General features: G+C 44.1%; 1 pseudogene; it reads left to right on the top strand.

The window, feature by feature from the left end:
- The first annotated feature begins 3,691 nt into the window (after window positions 1-3,691).
- LOC107568892 (uncharacterized) lies at window positions 3,692-5,546 on the top strand (annotated as a pseudogene).
- The last annotated feature ends 5,507 nt before the right edge of the window (window positions 5,547-11,053 follow it).

The raw sequence follows: 11,053 nt of genomic DNA, 5'->3' as shown, positions 1-11,053 counted from the left end.
TTGTTGATGTAGAAACACAATCCACCACCACTGGTTTTCCCCGTTAACTCAGCGATGCGATCTGCTCTGAACAGCTGGTAGCCCGGCAAATGAAGCGCGTTGTCCGGAATGGCTTCACTCAGCCAGGTTTCAGTGAAGCACAGTGCAGCAGAGTTAGAAAAGTCCTTGTTGGTGCGGGTGAGGAGAAGAAGTTCATCCGTTTTGTTAGGAAGGGAACGGACATTCGCGAGATGAATGCTTGGGAGCGCAGTCCGAATGCCGCGCGCGCGGAGCTTCACCAGGGCGCGGCGCGTTTCCCTCTTCTGCGTCTGCACACACGTTTGAACAACACCGCTGTACCTCCGACTAGAATGTCCAACAAAACGTCCGAATAATCAAAAACCGGAAAAATATTGTCTGGGGTGTGCAGCTTAATGTTAAGGAGTTCGTCTCTGGTAAAACTTATAGAAGAATCAAGGAGCTCAGCGTCCTGGCTGCCATTTGCGGCGCCATCAGTGTCTACTACTGGTGCGTACTTTCATGTCTCAATTCTCCCTCGACACAGGCCGTTCCAACGGTTTGCGTTCGAGGGTCGGGCTTATCAATACAAGGTCCTACCCTTTGAGCTGTCCCTGTCACCTCGCGTCTTTACGAAGGTCGCGGAGGCAGCCATTGTTCCACTCAGAGAACGTGGCGTTCACATTCCCGATGACTGGCTGATACTGGCATAGTCTCGGGACCAGTTGTGCGAACACAGGGACATGGTGCTTCGTCACCTCAGCCTGTTGGGACTTCGAGTCAACTGGGAAAAAAGCATACTCTCCCCTGTGCAGAGGATCACTTTTCTCTGTATGGAGTTGGACTTGGTCAACCAGACCTCACAGAGGAGCGCGTCCAGTCAGTGTTGAACTGCTTGAATTCGTTTAGAGGCAGCCCACTGAAACTTTTTCAGAGGCTCCTGGGGCATATGGCATCCGCGGCCACAGTAACGCTGCTCGGGTTGCTTCATATGAGGCTGTTTCAGCACTGGCTTCACGGCAGAGTCCCGAGATGGGCATGGCAGAGCAGCACGCACTATCGCCAAACCTTCAGCCCGTGGTCAGACCCTTTGTTTCTACGGATGGGTGTCCCCCTAGAACAAGTGTCCAGGCATGCTGTGGTGTTCATGGATGCCTCGGCCACGGGCTGGGGGGCTACGTACAACGGGCATGCAGTGTCTGGTCTGTGGACTGGGCCTCAACTGCATTGGCACATCAACTGCCTCGAGTTGCTAGCAGTACGTCTTGCGCTGGGCCGGCTCAAAGAGCTGCTACATGGCAAACACGTGCTGGTCCGTACGGACAATACTGCGACCGTTGCGTACACCAACCGCCAGGGTGGTCTACGCTCCTGCTGCATGTCGCAACTCGCCCGCCATCTCCTCCTCTGGAGTCAGAAGTATCTGAGGTCGCTTCGGGCCATTCACATCCCTGGCGTGCTCAACCGTGCAGCCGACGAGCTCTCACGACAGCCTGCGTTTCCCGGGAGAGTGGCGGCTCCATCCTCAGGTGGTCCAGCTGATTTGGGACCTCTTCTGAGCCGCACAGGTAGACCTGTTTGCCTCTCCAGACTCGACCCATTGCCACCAGGGCCTTCGCAAATATGCGTTTCCCCCAGTGAGCCTTCTCGCACAGACACTGTGCAAAGTCAGGGAGGACGAGGAGCAGGTCCTGGTAGTTGCGCCATACTGGCCCAACCGGACATAGTTCTCGGAACTTATGCTCCTCGCGACAACCCCTCCTTGGCCCATTCCTCTGAGGAAGGATCTGCTTTCTCAGAGACGGGGCACCCTATGGCACCCGCATCCAGACCTCTGGAAACTTCATGTCTGGTCCCTGGACGGGACGCAGAGGTTCTAGGTGACCTACCCCAATCAGTGGTAGACACCATCACTTCCGCTAGAGCCCTTCGGGCCATTCACATCCCTGGCGTGCTCAACCGTGCAGCCGACGAGCTCTGGCCCATACTGGCCCAACCGGACATAGTTCTCGGAACTTATGCTCCTCGCGACAACCCCTCCTTGGCCCATTCCTCTGAGGAAGGATCTGCTTTCTCAGAGACGGGGCACCCTATGGCACCCGCATCCAGACCTCTGGAAACTTCATGTCTGGTCCCTGGACGGGACGCAGAGGTTCTAGGTGACCTACCCCAATCAGTGGTAGACACCATCACTTCCGCTAGAGCCCCCTCTACGAGGGACCTCTATGCTTTGAAGTGGAACCTGTTCGTTGATTGGTGTTCTTTCCACTGGGAAGACCCCCGAAGATGTCCGGTCAGAGTCGTGCTTTCCTTCCTGCAAGAGAGGTTGGAGCGAAGGCTGTCTCCCTCCACCCTGAAAGTGTATGTTGCCGCAATTGCCACACATCACGATGCAGTTGATGGTAAGTCTCTTGGAAAGCATGACCTGGTCGTCAGGTTCCTTAGAGGGGCGAGGAGGTTGAATCCTCCTCGTCCTACCTCGGTACCCTCTTGGGACCTGTTTCTGGTGCTCATGGCACTGCAGAGACCTCCCTTTGAATCTTTGCAGTCAGCTGAGTTGAAAATTCTGTCACTAAAGACGGTTCTCCTGACTTCATTGGCTTCCATAAAGAGGGTAGGGGACCTGCAGGCATTTTCAGTCGATGAATCGTGCCTAGAATTTGGGCCGGCCAACTCTCATGTTGTCCTGAGACCCCAGCCTGGATATGTGCCCAAGGTTCTTACCACTCCCTTCAGGGACCAGGTAGTGAGCCTGCAAGCACTGCCGTCGGAGGAGGCAGACCCAGCCCTAGCTTTTCTCTGTCCCGTCCACGCTCTGCGGCTGTATGTGGACAGAGCACAAAGCTTCAGAACCTCAGACCAGCTCTTTGTCTGTTACGGAGGCCAGCAGAAGGGAAAGGCTGTCTCCAAACAGAGCTTAGCCCACTGGATAGTGGATGCTATTGTCTTGGCTTACCAATCCCAAGATGTGCCTTGCCCGTTCGGGTTGCGAGCACACTCAACTAGAAGTGTTGCTTCCTCCTGGGCGCTGGCTCAAGGCGCCTCGCTGACAGATATTTGTAGAGCTGATGGCTGGATGACACCTAACCAGTTCGTTAGATTCTGTAGCCTTCATGTAGAGCTGGTATCTTCCCGTGTACTCGCCCCCAGTGGCCAGTAGCACGAAGTGACTGACCTTCTCTGCTTAGAGCCCTGACTCCCGCTCCAACAGCTGGGGCAGTCCAGGAGTCTCAAGCAGAGCGCTGGAAGGGCCAGCGACAGTGGCGTGTTGGTAGATATCCCCAATTCGTCGGTCAGATCTGACGTACGTCGAACGTGACCGACTGAAAGGGAATGTCTCGGTTACGTATGTAACCCTCATTCCCTGAAGGAGGGAACGGAGATGTACGTCCCGTCGCCACAGTCGTTGTACCTCCGCTGTACGGCCGAGTCACTAGCTCGGCTCCTCAGCGGAAAAGCAAATATGCGATGCACCGGCTTCTCAATAAATACTCACGCTGCAGTGCAGAGCAGCTGTGGCAATTATCGCATGCCAATGTGCATTGGCTCGTTTTTTTTACACTTGAAGTAGATTGGTCTCCCAAAGCGATCCCCAATTCGTCGGTCAGTTCTGACGTATGTCTCCATTCCCTCCTTCAGGGAACGGGGGTTATACGTTACCGAGACATTTTTTCTGCAACTTTTCCACAACATCATGCTGCATGTGGACCTCCTCTATGCCAAACTCCAGAAGAAAGACATAGATTCAGTTCACATTACAGCAGTCCAGCAGTTCCAGAAGGACATACAGAAGATCAGGTAGCAGCTGTATTCCACCTTTTGCATTTGTTATTATTGTTATTATTATTTCTCATACATTTTCTTACTCCTCCTTTGCAGAAGTTCTCTCCATTCCCTGGTTGACCAAAGCAGAGAAGGTGGTTCTCAACCGAAGAGGCGGCAGTCACTCAGTCCAGAGGTCCATGAACGGATTGCAGCAGAGGTAAGTTTTTATTGCAGTCCATGTTAATCTGCAGTATTTCATAGAAAGCTATCAGAGGAATCTATCAAAAAGAAAATAAATATTAGCAACAAATGCATTGATTAATTTACCCTCTATGGACACGTGTAAAAGTATTTGATGATTTTATAATATTTTTGCTTAAATATTGTAGTAAAGAGTAGATCCTTAAGTTAAAGACATATCTAAATAATAATATAAATATATAATAATAATAATAATACAAAATTTATCCCACTGGTTTTGATGCAGGGTCCTTAAAAAGTCTTACATTTAACTTGTTTATATCTGTAGACACCCTGTAATAGATTTACTGTGAGAGGTTTGCTATGCCATGTATGTGGGATTAATGGGAGGAGTATATCTGAAGGTTACAGAAATATTTAAGAAAAAATATTGTCAAGTCATCAAAGGTATGAGAAGACATTTACAATTACCCATAGAAGGTAAATGAAACAACGCAACTCAATTTGTAGCAAATATTTCTCTTTTTGATAGCTCCCTCTTATAGATATGAAGATTGGAAATCTTTTTTTTTATTATTATTATTTTTTTTACAATATAGCCGAAAGTGGCAATAATAAGGGTCCAAGCACAATGGCTTTTGTAGATGATACAGTTATACAATGGCCATGTCTCTTTTCAAATAAGAATCTTTAAGTGTCTTGTTATAGAAGTATTATTCCATTTAATACATTAAAATAGGCAAATATTCACTTTCCTTCAATTGGACCTACATTTGGCGACACATGTTTTTAATATTATTAAGATATAAAAATATTAATGATCGTATTTATTTTCGAGATAGTATTACCATATTGGCCCGAATATAAGACGACCCTGATTATAAGACGACCCCGAAATTATGGATTCAAACACTGAAACTGGTCTCCCTTTATAACTTAAAACTGGTCATTTTAAATGTTGCAGTTGAAATTGGCATTTTGTCATCACTACATAATTTTTGTTTTTATCCTTCACTCTATAGGTCTGTGATACCATACTCTTACACACCATGGAACGGTTCTCCTTCACAAACCACCTTGTTAGTGCCACCTTGCTTCAAGCAGACAGGTTTGAATAGTACACAATGGCGTTTCCTGAAGATGCACTGAGCAGGACTTTGAAGGCCTATCCAAGTGCTCAATGGTAGTAAGTTGAAGACAGAGCTTAGTCTCATCTACTGCAAGGAAGAGTTCAGAACCTGTCGTGGTGCTGTGGACCTACTCCAGCTCTATATGGAGAACAATCTTGAAGAAGTCTTTTCAGAGACTTCACTCTCTTAAAGATCCTCATCACCACACCCATGACCACAGCAGAAGTTGAGAGGTGCTTCTCAACCTTGAAAAGAATTAAGACTTTTCTGAGAAATAGCATGACCCAGGAGAGGCTGAATGCATTGGCCATGCTGTCAATGGAGAAGAGACTGGTGACTGAGATGACTGATTTCAACCAGAAGGTCATTGAGAAATTCGCAAGCCAGAAAGAAAGTAGAGCAACATTTCTTTTCAAATAGTGCTGCTGGCCAGTGATTAGGCAACTTCATAGTGTGTGTGTGTGTGTGTGTTTTGAATGATTACCTTGATTACTTAACTCATACTGATAATACTACTATAAAACTGATACTGATAGTAAAACTACTACTGATAATAAACCTACATTGAACTCAAATTCACTGATTAAATACACAGGATAGAATGGATGGAGCAAAATATTTAGTCAAATATTGGTCAAATTCTTGAGAAAAATCTGTTGCCCTCTGCCAGAATGTTGTCTATTTATTTATTTATTTTTTACAGTAAAAGTCATGTAACAAACTGTAAGACAAATACAACAACATAAGAAATATAATGTAATAAACATTTTTTTCCCTGGTATTGTATCTGTACTTACCAGTAGCACTCAAGTCAGAAATAAGTACAGAAATGTAATAATCATGTAAAAAAAATACTGCATATCTGTACGGAATAACTGTACGGAATAAATGGATTCTTATTGAAGAAATATAGGGCACGCAAATAACATGAAGAACAAAAGAAGTAGTTACAATAATACAAATTTTTTTAAACAACACACATTTGTTCTTTTCAAAACAACTGTTTGTGTTTGTGTCATGCATTTAAGTTTTTGTCTGAGAGTGATGTTGTTATGCTTGCTTTTATGCAATGTGTCACGATCTCGGTGGGGTCTGCTTGGTTTTGTTGTCATGGAGCACATGGCCTTTTGTTTTGACTGCTCGACATGTGTTCTGCTGTCATCCTGGTGTTTACCCCGCCCCTCTCGTTATCCCTGTTAGCTAATTCTCCCTCCTCACCTGCACCCCATTTTGTCCTCCTCATCTTCCTTTTATCTTGCCCTCATGGTTGCTGTCTTGTGTTAGTCTGTAATGTGCATGCTGTGTTTTCTGACCCAGTCTTGTTTTGTTTATTTTTCTAGTCTAGTTGGTCTGGTGTTCCTGTTTTTGTCACCCTCCCCTTTTTACCCGCCTGCCCCTCTAGGTCGGTTCTCTGCCTAGGCTCTCTCTTGTCATAGGCCTGTCTCTTCATGGCAGCCCTTTCCGATTCCTCTCTGCCCACGCTCGGCACTACCTCTGGAATTCAGCGGCGGCTTTCAATTGCCGGTTCGCCGCCTCTCTTCTCCGTGGGCTTGGCAGAGGCTGGTCTGACCTCCGTGCTGACCATTTGCTATCCGGCTGATTTACTGACTGAGCATTTTTATCACAGTTTTCAATGAACTTTGAATTTAGTTTCACCTGCTGTTGGATCTCGGTCTCGTTTCTGACACAATGTCCATGACAAATCAACTCTTGTTTGCAAATATGTTCTTAAATTCAGTATGCAACTCTGCATATGATGTGTAGGTGTTTGGTAAATCAAGTTCAGCACCACAACTATGTGCCATAGGATGTCTCGCCAGACCTTCCAGTGAAGTAAAAACAATTTTTATTTCAGAAACGCAGAAAACATCAGATCCTGTCACAAATTTCAACAATCAACGCAGACCTGCTTCAACTTTTGCTCTGATGTACAGCTTGAAGAACTGTAAACTCAGATTTTCTGCAGCTGTGTTTGGAGTGCTTTGGATCAACTTCAGGATTTTTCTAGTGCTTGAATTCTTGTCTACATACATTTGAAGTAATTCTGATTGACACCTGATCATGTCTTTGAAGATATGGCCTGCACCTTCTGCCATGTTGTTGAGTGTGTACTTTGGTTGCTGGATCAACTGTTTATGTGCAACCTGGAGCAGAATTGGTTTAAGATTGTCAGTGGTTGGAATTTTGGTTACTCCGATTTGATCCATTAGATCAACAAGTTCATCTTTATCATCACCACTCTACTCTTTCTCCAAAGCTGATGCCAGGAGATCCCTTTCTGTCTGACTAAAGTACAGCATCACATGAAAATAACAACCCAAACACAAGTGCCACAATGAAAGCAGGGGCCAGGTGGGAAAATACTCAAGGGCCTATATTTGTGAAAATTCTTAGTGCAAAGAGTTGCTCCTAGTGAAAACAAAAATTCTTTAAAAAGTGGGAACAGAAGATCCTAGTTATTCAACAAATCATCTTAACCCTTAAAAGAACCTCTTAAGGTCAAAAAAGAGAGTAGGGAAGAGGACTTAAGTATTTCTTTAGCAGCGGAGAAAATTACAAGGAGGGAGAAGAAATGTGTTGCAGACATCCGTTGTCTAGATGCTAGATTAGGTTGTGCAGAGATCATGTTTATGACCGATCTTATTAGAGACACATCTATAATCTATATGTACCTCCCTCCAGGGCCGTGCACAGACATTTTGAGGGGCAGTGGCCCAAACCAAAAAAAAGGGGCACTAAGGGGGGGGGGCTGCCTCACTCTCCATATCTTCCTGTTCTACCTCTGTCTTTGTCTCTTCCCTCTCTATCTCATTGTATTGCCTTTCTTTCTCAATCTGAACATTTTCTGTCTCTGGCTCAGTTCCAAGACCTTCACTTTTATGTTCACTTTTTGTTGTTGACTCTGGGGCAGTTTCATCTTAATATAAAGAATGAATAACAAACCTTTTACAATCCTATTGTAAATACAATTTTAGGCTTAGTGCTAATTCAATTTTTGTTGTTGTAATGTAATTACTCTTTCATTTGAATAATTTAATGTATATCTTTCTTTTTGTCACACTAGCATATTCCTTTGCTGTCAGCCAGTTTAACAGTCTTTCCTGTACCTGTCTGATTTGGCTGATGCTCAGTGGGCTCTCCCTCACTCTGTGAGCCTCCCTCTGTCTCATCTTCAATGAAAGTATAAGTATTAGACATTTAATTTATTATTATACAGCATACATCTATATTATATAGCCTACTAATAACTCATTTAGAACATCTATATTACTTTTTTAACTATTTATAGGCCTACTATTAATATGGTTTTAATAAAATGTTATAAATATTATGTGTTATGTAGATTACTAATATCAACTAAGACAAGTGATTATGGGAAATATACTTAATTACAAGAATTAAAGTGTGACAAACTGCTAAATATTCTATATGATTATTTACCTGCTGGCTTGCTGGAGCTTTGAATCCATGTTTGCAATGTTGAACTGCCTTTTGCAGCCTCCCTTTGCTTGATAAATAAAGATATTGTCTCTCAAAAGAGAGAGTCGATTCTGAATCGCCTTAATGAGTAGTCATATTTTCGAATCTTTTGCCTGTTATGGGTATACGTCACTGGGTAACACATTTGCATAATCCCCGCCTGCCCGCGAAATACGAACAGAGTCTGGCCTGCCCACAAACACTTCCGCTAGTTAGTGTGTTTTCATCATGTTGAAAAGACGCTGTGTTCAAGATACGACAGAAATACAATTCAAACCTTTTGTTGTGTGCATGTCCTTTTACCAAGGACTGCTTCTCTAATCTTCGCTTTTATCTTCGTTGGCTTCTAATCTTCTTAATTTGGACTAACAAGCTCTCCGAAGCACATCCTGTAAGTACGATTGATACGTTATGTGTACATTTTCAATTGAGTGCTCAAAATATCAAGTTTTTGTACTAATATATGATGTACACCTAGTGCAGCTTTAGGTTTCCAGGTAAAGCACGATATTACTGTCTTACAGAATTAATGTAGACTGACGTTGTTCTAATTACTTTGTTTAATAATAAAGAATGTAGTGAGCGCACAGACTTTATAATCATTGTGAAATTGTTGTTTATTTTGCTGCACTGGCAATTATAGGGTTAATGCGGGAAAGACAATGAGTTAGTTAGGCTGGTGCGCCTGTGATACAGCTGTTCTGCTTTCTGATTAAAAGTTAAGACACAGAGTGTCTTTTGTCTGTCGTTCTTCAAACATTACGGTAGTGTAGGAAACTTTTTCCTCGTCGAAGCAGAAACCAGGAGACGTTGGGATATCTTTCATACAGAAGTCACTCTTTATTGAGGACTCGCTGTGCGTCGCTGCAGTCATCCAAGTCTGACTATAGCTCAGCACAGTAGAGTTTATATACATTTTAAGGGGGCGGGATTCATTCAGTAGAGATGGCGACAATCTAAACACAGCATGCAAATGCAATACAGGAATCAGCCCGTTACCGGAATTTCTCCAGCCCTGATCTCATCAGCATAACAGTGTCATTCAAATGCACAGGTGCTAATCCAATCAGCATAACTACTCAAAGACTGGGGCGGAGGCACCAAGAGCCATTACAAACAAAAGGTGACATTCTCAGTAATTTGGTTAATTTGACTAACAATAAGAGAAAACGGAACAGACAGGAACCTCTTGCTACACTTTAAGATAATCATTTGTCTGATGTAATTTACCTTAAATGCTAAATACAATGTACTTCACCTTAGCGGTTTCCGAACCGTGAAGAATTGTCATCAGTCATCTGGTGTAATTTTGCTGAAAGATCAAGAATGTCTTGTTGGATTTTGTTCAAGTTCTCTGTTGGATCCATTAACCCTGTGCAGCACTCAGGTCCGATAATGGTGCATGCTCCCCCTTGTGTTGCAAGAATGTAATCCAAAGCCACTCCGTTCTGTAAGATCATTATCTTGTGTGAAGCCAGAGTGTTCGTGATGTTACCCAGGGCCAAGACCGTATCATTGGCCAGTTTCTGTACAGAATTCGATAAGCTTCTAACTTGATCAAGGGCCTGCATGACACCATAAAATGGGATTGATGTTCCAAGAGTTCTTGACCACCATGTTTGTGCACAAGTGAGTCCTGGAATGCAACCACCTTCAGTGTAAATATTTGCAACTAATCCTGAAGCTAGCGTGCATGCTCTAGTCAAGGCTACTAGTTCTGTAGCTTGAGCTGAAAAATGATCTGGAAGACGGCCGGAAGCTACAACTTCAGTGGTGGAAGTTACTGCATAACCTGCTCGTCTGTTACCCTCAATGACTTGAGCTGAACCATCAACAAACAACTCAAATTCTGCATTCTCTATGGGAGTTTCTGTTAAATTTCTTTGGAAGTTTCATGGAAAACATTAAATCTTTCACTAATCCAGCATGCTTAATGGGGGATCCAGCAGAAGTTAGAAACTGTCTACTTTGCCAAATGACACCGAAATCATGAACCACCCCAAAAGCATACCTAGAATCAGTGTAGATATTTGCAACTAATCCTGAAGCTAGCGTGCATGCTCTAGTTAAGGCTACTAGTTCTGCAGCTTGAGCTGAAAAATGATCTGGAAGACGGCCTGAAGCTACAACTTCATTGGTGGAAGTTACTGCATAACCTGCTCGTCTGTTACCCTCAATGACTTGAGCTGAACCATCAACAAACAACTCAAATTCTGCATTATCTATGGGAGTTTCTGTTATTTCACTCGTAGCTGCATATGTGAGCGTAACACAATCGTGAGTCATTTCACCTTCATCCTCTAACACAACTTCAGTCATTGCAGACATCATACATGAGGATGGGTTTGTGACTGGCGCACGCTGCAAAACAATGTTCGGGGCAGTGAGGGTTGTTAACCAATTTCCCCAGGTGACAGAAGTGACTTTTGCTTGATTCATTAGTGCGGACACTGCATGAGGGCATCTTACGTTTACAGTCT

The sequence above is a fragment of the Sinocyclocheilus grahami genome, unplaced genomic scaffold, assembly GCF_001515645.1.
Source record: "Sinocyclocheilus grahami isolate Dianchi unplaced genomic scaffold, SAMN03320097.WGS_v1.1 scaffold1290.1, whole genome shotgun sequence".
Taxonomy (NCBI): domain Eukaryota; kingdom Metazoa; phylum Chordata; class Actinopteri; order Cypriniformes; family Cyprinidae; genus Sinocyclocheilus; species Sinocyclocheilus grahami.
This window is presented reverse-complemented; position numbering and strand designations above follow the sequence as displayed.